The sequence below is a fragment of the Leptonychotes weddellii genome, chromosome 10, assembly GCF_054177405.1.
Source record: "Leptonychotes weddellii isolate Sample4059 chromosome 10, ASM5417740v2, whole genome shotgun sequence".
Classification (NCBI taxonomy): domain Eukaryota; kingdom Metazoa; phylum Chordata; class Mammalia; order Carnivora; family Phocidae; genus Leptonychotes; species Leptonychotes weddellii.
In genome coordinates, this window is record NC_138378.1 from 94030632 (window position 1) to 94045550 (window position 14919).

A 14919-nucleotide genomic window follows, 5' to 3' on the forward strand; every position below is an offset into this window, starting at 1 on the left:
AAAAAAAAAAAAAAAAAAATTCTGCCTGAAGTGTCCTCCTAATAGCTGGAGAAGAGCAGTCATCTTGCAAGCATAGGGAAAAAGCCAAAAAATTTCAGGGACAGTGGAACTAACCTGAATTGAGCCTCTAATACAATAATTGCTATCTGGGGGTATCCCAGCTAAGAATAATAAAGTCCCATTTGTTTAAACAAGCAAACTATGGCCTTGGGCCAAATGGGGCCCATGTCTTGTTTTTTGTAAATAAAGGTTTATTGGAATACAGTCATGCCCCTTCACTTACACATGGTCTCGGGCTGCTCTTACAATGGCTGAGTAGTTGTAATAAAGACCATATGGAAAAGCCTTAAATATTTACTAACTGACCCTTTATAGAAAAAGTTAACCGACCCTGGTTTAAGCACCTGTTGGTCAAGTTTCCTGTTGATTACAGCCAAGTGACCTTGATTAACTTAATATCCCCAGTACCTAACACAGAGCCTATCCCACAGAAAATGCTAAGTGATTGTCTGGTGAATGGATGAGTCAATGATTTCAGATCAGTAATGATTTCTCCATTAAAAAAAAAAATCCTCCCCCAGTGCCCAGCAGTGACTTACATGAACACTTAAGTATATATAGATTTTTGCCTAAATGTGGATATAAGAAATAACTTCAAAACAATTAGAGAAAAATTAAATACTAAGCTGCGTAGACTTAAGTTTAGGAGTTCTGAGAATGCTGGGCTATATGTGTGGCATAGTGCAGAATTTTCATGGTGCAGCCGGGAATCTTAACTATTCTCTTTTCTGGATGGAATTAAATTCAAGTAAGTTCACATAGCATTTGATCAATAAAGATGGGCTTTTAGAGGTATGTTAATTCAGAATGATCCAGAAGAACATCTCCTAGAACTTCTGTCCTCAGGATTTGACAAGGACTCTCTGGTAACTTAACATTGTTTAACCAGGTAGGATTTAAAGAGGAGCCGGTTAAGTGGGAATTGCAGATGGAAGGGAGAAGGGATTGGTGCCAAGTATAAAGCACAAAGGTAAGAAAAACCCTGACATACATAATATAGAGCAGAATTTCATTTCCCCGTATATTTTGGAATGTTGTTTTCCTTCTAAATAAAAACAAATACTGATTCAGAATATTAATGGGACCTCTTACCCGATAAAATTATTCATGGTCTTACATATCTAGAGGTCTATTTTTCTGAAATGATCAATGATTTTAAACCACAAACTATACTTCTACCTTTTTACAGTGTATGTCTTTAATCTGAAAACTCAGGCAAATCCATCAATAATCCAAAATCCTTTTGCATTTCTAAGTCATTTCTATCATAAAAACAATGTGTTCAAATAAAGATTCTACTTTTGATACACTTCTGTTTCAAGAACAATAGAAGCCCAATATTAAAGACATAGTTTAAGGGCACTAAGTGGCTCAATCGGTTGAGCATGTGACTCTTGATTTCGGTTCAGGTCATGATCTCAGGGTCCTGAGATCAAGCCACATGTGGGGCTCCGTGCTCAGCAGGGAGTCTGCTTGAGATTCTCTCTCTCCCTCTGCACTTGGGCGTGTGCACCCACTCTCTCTCTAAAATAAATACATAAAATCTTTAGACACTGTTAAACCACTGTACCATCCTTGCCAACTATCACCTGCCAAACTGCCAGAAATCTCAAATAAAAATCTAATGCTCAATGAAGAACAAACAAAAAGCACATTTCTAGGAATGTAAACATGGTTTTATTGGGAGTGGGAAAAGAAAAATGGAAGTGAAGGAAACCTTATCTTGAACTGGGCCAAACTAAAAACATAATAAAGACCATAACGGATCTGCCCAAAGCTGAGATGAATGAGTGAGTCAGGGGATCAATGTTGGGATAACTGAGTTTATCGGGAGACAAAAATGGATGAAGAGCAGGCATATAAAACCAACTTGCTGTTTCTACAATCTTGAGCTTGACTCTCTTAAACCCCACCCTAGCTTGGTCAGCCGAAGCCCTGACAGGAAGACAAAAACAAGCCTCACTGAATCTGTTTCTCTTATACTTGAAATCATTAACTCACCAGGAGACCCAGTGATAAAATTTCTGCCTCTCTCATAACAACTTTATTCTCCTCCTTTGAAAGACTTCCATTCAAACCACACACAAAGCATTGGCTATTAAAGGGCTTTTAAAAGTATATTGACCCCTGGTGATTCAGAAGAAAATCTCAAAAGATTTCTGATCCTAAGGATTTGATAAGTCAATTTCATCTAAAGACTCTGATACCTTGGGGTGTTCAAGAACTCTTTGCCATATAGATTCTGTTTTTGCCTTTTCACCCTTTGTTCTAGCTCCTGAGGCTAGTAAGAGATAAAAAAGAATACTGTTATAAAATCAAGACCTGAATTCTGGCCAAGGATCTGCCACAAATTAGCCTATGGCTTCAGTCAAGTCACTTAACATTTCTGTGTCTTAATTATGTCTTCTGTAAAATAACAGTTTAGAGCTCTAGAGTCCTTCCCAGCCATATGGGCCCTGATAGCAATCGAAGATCATGTAGTGATTATTATTCTGTACTGTTACTGCTCTAACATCACTTCTGACCTCCTGTGGAAACAATTTTAAAGAGTGCATTTGGGAAGGTGGCAGGACATAACAAGGCATTTGGATTTGGAGTCAGAGACCTAAGCTGACAAAGCTAAAAGAGCTGCTCTACATAAATAATCCATGTGACCTTGAGCTGGTTACTCAACCTCTTTGAGCTTCATTTGTATATAAGGGTATTTTGAGAATTACATAAAGCAAAATATATAAAATAGTTGGCAAGTTGCCTAATAAATATCAGGTACTTAATTAATGTTAGTTCCACACCCTCTATACCTCCTCACTGATTAAAGATGAAGAGAGGCAAGAGTTGAAAATTACTAAGGGCTTGACCAAGAGTAACTAGGACTATAGAAAGTAAATAGAAATATAAATTTAGAATAAAATAGTTTGAGGTACAGAGAGTTCAGTTTTAGGAATATCAATTTAAGATAAAAGCTAAACAACCCCGAGAAAATGTCTAGTAGGCAGATAAGAACATAGAACGTAAGGCTTATAAGAGGAAAGATTTGAGAGTGTAATTCATCATTAACAATTCTCTAGAGCAAAGTTTTTCAAATACTGACTGCAAGCCACCTGAAGAAATACATTTGATATTTCTAGCTAGTACTTGTTAAAGTATATGTGTGTGCGCACACATGTGTATACAGATAAAGGACATTAAACTTAACGTTAAGAAGTTTGTTTCCGGGTACCTGGGTGGCTCAGTCAGTTGAGGGTCTGCCTTCGGCTTGGGTCGTGATCCCAAGGTCCCGGGATCGAGCCCCATGTCTTCATCTGGGTCCCTGCTCAGTGGGGAGTCTGCTCTTCCCTCTCTCTCTGCCCCTCCCCGTGCTCATGCTCTCTCAAATTTTTTTTAAAAGTGTGTTTCCTTACTACATGAGCTACAGCTATGTATTTTTCTATTGTATTCTAGTCTATTCTACTTCTTCTGTTTCATTTAGGAAAAAAAATCTTGGTAACAACTCTAAATTGATTGCATATTCCCAATAAGGAGCTGAAATATAGTTTGAAAAACACTGTTTTGGAGGAAAGAGAGTCACCGTTTATAAACTATTATCTAAACCACCTAAGTTATGAACTCAGTAATGACCTCCTAGCTTTCTCCACAGAATGAGAACAATCCCTGCTTTCTTGTGACACTATACCATGTGTTTGCTAATTTGTTGGGTGGTTTAATGTTATGCCCTTGAATAACTGACATAAATGGAAACGCTTAACAGTTTTAAACTGGGTTCATCTGTACTTGAACCTTTGATCTCCTCAACTCTAGTGAGAATTAACATTCTTTCATTTTATTCACAAATCGAGATCCCCAGTCACACAGCTGTGAGTGCAGATTTCCTGGATCTAGAGATCTTGCCCTTCACAAATACAACTTGCATTACTATTTTGTTCAAAGCACCATACAAATCAATAAATTACAGATGAAGTATTCTTACTCAAATCAATTCTGACTACTGCTCAATAGGCAATCATTTTACAAATTCCAAACAAAACATAGTACAACCTAGACTTGTGTCTTCCTCTAACAAGGTCTCCAAAGTCAAGGTTCTAGGCATCTGTCTCCTGTCTGCAGCTAGGCTTCAAGGCTCTGCTGTTTCCACGTCACAAGATGAGAAATGATCATAATTATTATTCACCCTTATCTCTGAGTGGTTTCCATTAAACCAACTCCTTGGCTAGTCTCAATAAGAGGTAATTTCTTAATTAAATTGAGTAACTCAAATGGAGAAAAGAATGCCTTTTCTCACAACTCTTTGCCCTACAAAAATTTTCCACCTAAAAGAGAGAAACATGAGGAACATAAGCTGGTTTGTTTTGTTTCCTTTAGATCGCTGCTCTACCCCTTTTACCTGCTTTGGTTAAAATTAAGCTAGATCACCAAATAACCAATTTTGCACATGATTTTCCTCTTGAAATTCTCCTCCTTCAAGATCCACAGTAAACGCATCTTTTTTTGCAAAGATTTCCCTGGCCATAAGTAATGACTCCTTCTAATGTCACATAACATGCTCTATGCATCTCTGTTTTACCTGTATCATTCTATTTTCATTATTTAAATTTTTTTATCTTAAAAGCATTTAAATTTTATAATAAAATTACTTATAGGTTATATATTTATTATTCTGTTTTTATTTTTTTATTGACAACCAGATTCCTTCAAACGTCTAGATTTCATTCATAATTTTTAGTCTCAGGACATAATACCTTATACATAGGAAGCCTACAACAGTGAGATTCAATCATCCATATGTTGAAAATCAATGCAGTTTCACAATGTTCTCTGGCATTAATATAAACAGTTCTTATACTGATATTACCTCTTGGAGAAAGAAAATCATAATTAAAATCATGGGTAGAGAGAAAACTTCTATAGCAGACAAAGAAAGCAAGAAAGACATAGTCAATCATGGAGAATTCCAGCAATTAAACAGCTTAGAAGGTGAATGGGAACTTAGAAGAAAATTTAACACAGAAATCAATGTAAAGATGTAAAACTATGAGATAAGAATTGGAGGGAATGGCCTAGCACTCACTAAAAACCTAGTCTACAGCAAATATACATGGTGATTTACCCAGTTCTCACTAGTGCAACAAAGGGGCTGACATAGCCTTCCACATAAGGAAACTAAAGCTTGGAGAAGCTAAGTACTTGGCAAAAATTGCACTGGTTTAGGTGCTTGAATCAGGATTTAAATTTGGGTCTTTCCCCTTACACAACTGCCTCAAATAGTCTTTCCTATTTCAATTAAAAGGAAATATAAACACAGATACGGTGAAATGTGTTCGAATTTCCACCTCTCAGCTCTAATTTCTGCCTTCGTCTTACTATTTCCCCAGGTAACATATGCCCCAACTTGTAATAATGAAACTGGCTTTATTTGCTTTCCCATAGACCCTTGACCATAATCCACTGGACATTGAAGATACTTCTTTCAAGGAACTATCAGACCTGCTAGCTTGTAATCATAGGTCTCAGGACAAGTCTCCTTAGGGCTTAATATGGAAACAGCAAGAGTGAGGGCCCCAAAAGGGATAGGAAGCCTTGTTTACAGGTAACTCAAGCTACATACTCCATTAGTTTGGGGCAGGTTGGGGGTGGGGGGCAGTGTGGGTGCTGGAATCATCAGGGTTTTGCATCAGTCTACAATTTCTTTCCTCATCTGCACTGATTGTAAGAGTTGGAAGAACAAATACTTAACAGAGTAGCAAATAACACTAGCCTCCCAAAATGCAGTTGAATGAATTTTTCTAACCCCAGTCCTGAGACCTTAGTATCTGATTAAAAGCTAAGCCTATCCCTGGCCAGATGCAGCAATAGTCAAACTCACTGAAGCAGAGAATAGAACAGTGGTTTCCAGGGCCTGGGGGGTAGGGTGGGAGTGGGATGTGGAGTTGTTGTTCAATATGTCTAAAGTCCCAGCTGTGCAAGATGAAGGAGTTCTGAGATCCATACAACATAGTACCTATAGATAAATACTGTGTGGCGTACTTAAAACTTTGTTAAGAGGATAGATGTCATGTTAAGTGTTCTTGCTTCCAGAAGAAGGACTTATACTATGGAGAGGGGGATCTGAGAGTTCAGGATACCAGTTTTATACTGAGCTTGTCATCAGCTTCTCATTTAAACTTCCTGTATTTATTTTGCACAAATGAGCAGATATATTTTTTCCTACATTTCGTTCTTACTTACACAAAGTACTATATTATAGACATTATTTGGACTTGGTTTTTTTCACTTAACAAATACATCCTGGCAAAGCACTCCAATATCAGTTCACAGAGAACTTCATTCTTTTCACACCATATGGAAGTCCTGTATGGAGGTACCACAGTCAATGCAACACCCCTACTATGGATGGGAATTTATTTTTCCAGTATTTTCCAGTTACAAACGATAAGCTTTGTGCATTTGTATTTTCATACCGTTGGAGCTGTATCTTCAGGGTAGATCCCTAGAAGTGAGATTGCTGGGTCAAAGGGTAAACACTTAATGTTGTTTTGTGAGGTACTGCCAAATAACACTTAGGAAGGGCTGCACCAGTTTGCATCACAAGTAGCAGGTTTCCCCACAGCCTCACCAACAGAACGTGTTGTAAAGACCGATTTTCACTAATCTTATAGGTGAAAAATGGCATCACAGTGGGGTGTATTACTTTGCATTTTTTTTGTTAGTCACCGTACAGTACATCATTAGTTTTTGATGTAGTTTTCCATGATTCATTGTTTGTGCATAACACCCAGTGCTCCATGCAGTACCTGCCCTCCTTAATACCCATCACCGGTCTAACCCATCCTCCTCACCCCCCTTCCCCTCTAAAACCCTCAGTTTGTTTCTCAGAGTCCATAGTCTCTCATGGTTCATCTCTCCCTCCGATTTCCTCCCCTTCATTTTCCCCTTCCTTCTCTTAATGTCCTCCATGTTATTCCTTAAGTTCCACAAATAAGTGAAACCATATGATAATTGACTTTCTCTGCTTGACTTATTTCACTTAGTATACTTTGCATTTCTTTAAGAATGTAAAATTTTACTGTGTTCAAGGGCCATTTTTACATGTTAATTTGTGATTTATCTGATAAGGTCTCCTTTCCCACTTTTCTGCTGTGTTTTTGGTCTTTTGTTTCTCACTGTTTAAGGTTTCTTCTTTACATGTAAGGAATAGTTGGCCTTTGTAGTATATGTCCCAAATACCATCTCCTAGTTTTTCAGTTCTGGTGTATTGACTGCAAAAATATTTTATGTAGTCAAAGTTATCAGTCTTCTTTTACTGCCTATAGATTTGGAGGCTTTGCCTACAGTAGGATTAAAGATGAATTTGCTCATGTTTTCTTATAGTACTGAATGGTTTAGATCTTTGAGGCACGTTGAACTAATTTTGTGTAGTATGAAATACGGAATCTAATTTTTTCTTTTTCCAAGTGGCTACACCAGGTTGTCCAAAGCTTCCTTTATTAGAAAGTCCATCTTTGCCTTTTAGCATATGCCAAATTTCCATATGAACTTTGGTCTTTTGAGTTTTTCTATTCCACTGATCTATATGCTCCAGTACTTAATCATAACAGGCTATACAGCAAGTTTTAATGTCTGATGGGATTCATGCACCCTCAATTTCTTTTTCAGTGTTTTCCTGGATCTCCTTCTACATTTGTTTTTCTAGAATAATTTCAGTGTCAATTTGTAAAATTCCCTAGACAGCTTATGTATATTTTATCAGTATTATGGTAACATCAGAAAAGAACAATTGATAATGAAGCATTTGAGTTACTTGTATCTTTGGTTTCTTGGGTTTGTCAAATGTGATACATGCAAATAGAGATAATTTTACTACTTGATCCATTCTTATATACTTTGATTTCTCTCCTCGAATACATTGGCTAATACCTCTAAACAAAATGTCAAGATTTAGTGACTATGTTAGCATCCATGCTACCCAATCATGATCTCAGTAGGAATTCCTCTAGTATTTTCCCATTAGTAAAATACTGGCTTTGAAACTAATAGATCTTTCATCATATTAAGAAACTACCCCTCAGAGGAGTAAAGATGGCGGAGGAGTAGGGGGGCCCTAAGTTTGTCTTATCCCTAGAATACAGCTAGATAGTTATCAAAAACATTCTGAACACCTGAGAAATCAATCGGCGGTCTGAGAAAACAAATATCGCACATCTACAAGTAGAAAAGTGATGACCTTTTGGAAGGTAGGAGGTGTGAAGACGTGAATCTCCTGTGATATAGCTGAGTCTATGGCAGCGGGGAGGGAGCCTGCTTAAGGAGGCAAAGCAGAGCAGCAGAGTGCAAAATTGGAACTTTTAGAAGCCTGCTACAGTGGGGGCATGCCTAGCTTAAAGGTGCTCAGGTGGTGAAGCAGGATGGAATCCCAGGTGTGACACCATGATCTGAGCCTCCCCTGGGTCACAAGAACGGGTGGCACTTAAGTGGTGCACTGTTCCCAGGCATAGGAGCGTGGAAGCTGACAGAACAGCTAGGTGCTGGCTTTCTGCTCTGTGTTGCCATAAACTGCAAACTGCAAGTTGGGGCATATGCTACCTGGGGAAATAGTAAGACAAAGGCAGAAATAAGAGGTGAGAGGTGGAAATTCGACAGCATTATACCTGTATCTGCATTTATATTTCCCATCAAATGAAATAGGAAAGAAAAACTATCTTAGACAGGCAGTTGTGTAAGGGGAAAGAAGGGATTTGTATCACACGCAAATTTAAAACCGGAAAGACCACCAAAAAACTGCTAGAACTGATACAGGAATTCAGCAAAGTCACAGGATATAAAATCAATGCACAGAAGTCTGTTGCACTTCTATACACTATGAATGAAGCAGCAGAAAGAGAAATCAAGGATTTGATCCCATTTACAATTGCACCCAAAACCATAAGATACCTAGGAATAAAGCTAACCAAAGAGGTAAAAGATCTGTAATCTGAGAAAGATACAAAGAAATTGAAAAACATTCCAACTTTCCATGCTCATGGATTGGAAGAACAAATATTGTTAAAATGTCTATGCTACCCAAAGCAGTCTACACATTCAAGGCAATTCCTATCAAAATACCACCAGCATTTTTCACAGAGCTGGAACAAACATTCTAAAATTTGCATGGAACCAGAAAAGACCCCAAATAGCCAAAGTAATGTTGAAAAAGAAAACCAAAGCTGGAGGCATCACAATTCTGGACTTCAAGCTGTATTACAGAGCTATAATCTTCAAGACAGTATGGTACTGGCACAAAAACAGACACATAGATCAATGGAACAGAATAGAGAACCCAGAAATGGACCCTCAACTCTATGGTCAACTAATCTTCGACAAAGCAGGAAAGAATACCCAATGGAAAAAAAACAGTCTCTTCAACAAATGGTGTTGAGAAAATTGGACAGCCACATGCAGAAGAATGAAACTGGATCATTTTCTTACACAATACACAAAAACAGATTCAAATGGATGAAAGACCTAAATATGAGATAGGAATCCATCAAAATCTTAGAGGAGAACACAGGCAGCAACTTCTTTGAACTTGGCCACAGCAACTTCTTGCTAGACACATCTCGAGAGACAAGGGAAACAAGAGCAAAAATGGACTTTTGGGACTTCATCAAGATAAAAATCTTTTGCACAGCAAAGGAAACAATCGACAAAACTGAAAGACAACCTATGGAATGGGAAAAGATATTCACAAAGGACATATCAGACAAAGAGCTAGTATCCAAAATCTATAAAGAACTTACCAAACTCAACACCCCCCCAAAAAAAAAAAAATCCAGTCAAAAATGGGCAGAAGACATGAGCAGACATTTCTCCAAAGAAGACATACAAATGGCTAACAGACACATGAAAAATCCTCAACATCACTCGGCATCAGGGAAATACAAATCAAAACCACAATGAGATACCACCTCACACTGGTCAGAATGGCTAAAATTAACAACTCAGGAAACAACAGATGTTGGTGAGGATGAAAAGAAAGGGGAACCCTTCTACACTGTTGGTGGGAATGCAAGCTGGTACAGCCACTCTGGAAAACAGTATGGCGGTTTCTCAAAAAGTTAAAAATAGAACTACCCTATGACCCAGCAATTGCACTACTAGGTATTTATCCAAAGGATACAAAAATAATGATCTGAAGGGGCACGTGCACCCCAATGTTTATAGCAGCAATGCCCACAATAGCCAAACTATGGAAAGAGCCTAGATGTCCATCCACAAATGAATGGATAAAGAAGATGTCATATACATATATACAATGGAATACGACTCAACCATCAAAAAGAATGAAATCTTGCCATTTGCAATGACATGGGTGGAACTAGAGGGTATTATTCTAAGCAAAATAAGTCAGAAAGACAAATACCATATGATTTCACTCATGTGAAATTTAAGAAACAAAACACATAAAAAGAAGATAAAAACAGAGGAAGGCACACTATAAGAGACTCTTGCTATAGGGAACAAACAGGGTTGCTGAAGGCGAGGTGGGGGGGATGGGGTAATTGGGTGATGGGCATTAAGGAAGAGTACTTGTTGGAATGAGCACTGGGTGTTATATGCAACTGATGAATCACTAAATTCTACCCCTGAAACTAATAATACACTATATGTTAACTAAATTGAATTTAAATTAAAAAAAGAATATTCATTCCATAAATTGAATTCCACCAATGGCTTTATGAGCATCTATGGAGAGAATTACAGGACTTTTTTCCTTTAGAACTATTAATATCATGTGTGATATTAATGCATTTCCTAATAGTTAGCCAAACATGGAATAAATCCCACTTGATCTAGTATATCAGATTCTTAATGTAGTACTGAATTATATTTACTATTTTTGCATCAATATTCATAAATATTGGTCTTTGATTTCCTTTTTTGTACCATGTTTATCAGGATCAATATTCAATTTTGCTTCATAAAAGTTAGGAAGTTTTCCCTCATTCTCAAAGTCCTGAACAATTTATAGAGCATTAAGACTACTCAGTCTTTGAAGATTTAATAGAATTTCACTGTGAAACTATCTGAGCCTGGTCTTTTTGTTGTGGGACAGTTCTTTAATAACTTTCTCTATTTCTACTAAGAAAATGGAACTTTCCAACACTAGTTGGGTCAATTTTGGTAATCTCTAGTCTCCTAAAAATTATCCATTTCACCTAGATTTTAATATTTATGTAAAGGTCTACAGTCCATTCATAATTAAGATTTTAAGATTTCTTCTGTTTCAATGGTTATTTCTGCCTTGTCAATTCTTATTTTGTACATAAATGCTTCTTCCCCTTGTTCTTGATCAAATTAGCTAGTTTTGATTTTTTTAAAAAACTGGATTTTGGAGTCTACTATTTTGTTATTCTTTACCTCATTAACTTCTGCTTTTATCCTTATGATTCCCTTATGTTTTATTTACTTGGTTGTCCCTTTAGTTTTTTGAGGTAAGTATATTAACATTTTTGCTGGTAAAAATATTTGGTGGTATGTATTTCTTTGATATGCATTTCTTTAACAACTGCTTAAAATGTATCCCATAAATCCTGATCTATAGAGATCCTCTCCTTGTCTTAATTTCTAGTTCTGTAATTTCATCTTGTATTTCCCCTTTCACTCAAGGGTTGTTTAATAAAAGGTTTTTAGATTTCATGATAGACTTTCTATTGGTTAGTAATTTCTAGTTTTGTTGCTTTGATCATAAGATAGAAATATTACAAATGATACTCCATGAAACTGAGTGGTGTGCTAGAGCAGACTTGTACTGGCTTATGAAAATCATTGTGTAGCTCTCTTCCCAGCTTCTTGATCAGTGACATCACATGGGTAGCTTCAAATTGACCGTAGGAGGATTTACATCAGAAAAATCAACAAATGCTATAAATCAGGGCTTCCCCCCCGGCCAAAGAGCTGCTTGTTATTTACCATCCTACCAGTGAACTTACTTTGTATGTGTCAATGTACAACTTATGAGACAGTTACATGAGCTTGAGAAGATGTATTTTCTATTGTGAGGTAGAGAGTTTGATATTTATTCATAACATCTTCTCCATTGATCATGTTTAGGTCTTCCTCTCATTTTTTGTCCACCTTGTCTTTCCTGTATTAAGAGTGCTGTATGAATATGTCCTATTATTACTGTGATTCTATGTTTCCTTGTATCTCTTGCATTTTTTGTAAAGATGATTCCTATGTTATTTGATGTAAAAATATCCATAAGGCTATATCTACATTGTGAATTGTGACTTTCCCATCAGAAAGTGCCTCTAATTTTCTGGGGGGTTTTTGGTTGGTTGGATTTTGTCTTTGACGGTCTGGTTTGCCAGTTTTTGTTACCATTCTTTAACTCCCGCCCACTGCTTCTACAACAATCAACATGTCTCATGTTCTCAGCAGCATTATTCACAATAGCTAAAAGGTGGAAATTATCCCAGTTTCTAAAGGATGAATGGATATGCAAAGTGTGGTATATACATAAAAGGAAATTTTATTCAGCCTTCAAAAGGAAGGAAATTCTGACATATGCTACAATATCAACCTTGAGGTCATCATGCTCAGCTAAATAAACCACTCACAAAAAGACATACTGTATGATTCCACTTTTAAGAGGTACCTGGAATAGTCAAATTTATAGAAACAAAGTAGAATGGTGGTTATCAGGGGCTGAAAGGGGGGGGTGTTATGGTTTAATGGGTACAGAGTTTCAGTTTTACCAGATTAAGAAGTTCTAGAGACGGAAGGTGGTAAAATGGCTGAACACAAAATAACGCATGTACTTAATACCACTGATCTGTACATTGTAAAATGGTTTAGATTTTATGTTACATGTATCCTACAATAAAAGGGGGAGAATACCCCCTTTTTCTCAATTCTATTTTGTCTGATGTCAGGCTTACTAACTTCCTTATTTCTTCATTTGCCTGGTAGGCCTTTGTTCACCCATTTATTTTCAGCCTTTCAAAATTACTTGGTTTCAGGTATCTCTCTTGTATACAGTATATACATGGTATATGTTTTATGAGCCAAACTGAATGTTTTTCTCTTAGTACATGAGATAAACCTATTCTCATTTATTGATATGATTGATGTTTGGTCTTATCTGTGGCAAAAGATTTATATGTATTTTGTTGTATGTTTCTTTTTCTATAATATATGTATTCTTCGCCCTTTAAAATTTTTGATATTTAGAAGTGTTTGTATTTTTGTTCTGATGATTATCATTGTACTTATTAGTGCCTCTAATTTCTTGGTATTTTTTGGTTGGATTTTGCCTTTGAAGATCTGGTTTACCAACCTGTTACCCTATTTTAACTCCCACCTACTGCTTATACAGCAATCAAAAAGCTTATTCTATTTCCCTTCTCTCTCACTTTCCAGCTGCATTATCTACTTTGTCACAACATACAACATTTGTACTTCAGATTTCCACCTGCCTCCCCACCAAGTTTTTATTATACCTACATTTACATACTGAAATATTCACCTGAGTTTTAGGATTTTCAGCAAAATCCTTCGTCTGAAATTTTCCCAGTTATCTCTTGGTTAGCTGAAGCTTATCCTCTGTAACTAGCAAAAATCAATCAAACCTCTTCAATTCATTGTTATTCTATAACTATGTTGCCATTTTCTATAAACTAAATTAGTGGCAAAATATCAACTCTTTCCCCTTCCCATCCACCTCTCACAGGAAGAATTTTTTAAAGATTTAATTTATTTAGGGGCGCCTGGGTTGCTCAGTCGTTAAGCGTCTGCCTTCAGCTCAGGTCATGATCCCAGGGTCCTGGGATCGAGCCCCGCATCGGGCTCCCTGCTCGGCAGGAAGCCTGCTTCTCCCTCTCCCACTCCCCCTGCTTGTGTTCCCTCTCTCGCTGGGTCTCTCTCTGTCAAATAAATAAAATCTTTTAAAAAAAAAATTTGAGAGAGAGAGAAAGAGAATGAGCATGAGTGGGAGAGGCAGTGGGGAGAGAATCCCAAGCAGACTCTGTGCTGAGCACAGAGCCTCACACAGGGCTCTATCTCACGACCCTGAGATCAGGACCTGAGCCAAAACCAAGAGTTGGATGCTTAACCGACTGTGCCACCCAGCCACCCTGCAGAAAATTTTTAAGTCCATGGTAATATGCCTTTCACATGGAGTAACCCATTTGGGTTAATGTCATGTAATGTCATTAAAACCCACATATGTAAATCCTCCTATAGTCAATTTGAAGCTACCCACATAATATCACTGCTCAAGAAGCTGGGAAGAGAGGTACTGGCTTATGAAAGCCAACTGTGTGTAAGTCCACTCTAGCACAGCACTCAGTTTCATAGAGTAGCATTTGTAATATTTCTACTTTATGATCAAAGCAACAAAACTAGAAATTACTAACCAATAGAAAGTCTATCATGAAATCTGAAAACCTTTTATTAAACAACCCTTGAGTGAAAGGGGAAATACAAAATGAAATTACAGAATTAAAAATTGAGAGATCTCTGTAGATCAGGATCTATGGGATATATTTTTAGCAGTTGTCAAAGAAATGCATACCACATGAAAAAAGAAGTACTTCCAAAGACCTTGTACTAGCATACCCACTGAAGTATTTCAGTATAATCAGCATTTAGTCCAATCTTTGCTAAAACCTATAACCTTAATAATGATACTCAAGGCTGGCATCATCCCCAGTGAATTGCAGTTCTATTTATTCATTTGATATCTTAACATTTAGTTGAATTACCTAACCAAAACATCCTAAGAATGGAGTAATTACATAAACAGAACAATTATGAAGCAAGAGCAGTTAACATTTAGCTGGGTGGGAGAGTTAATTTGCATTTGCCTATCTCCTGAGGTTCAGG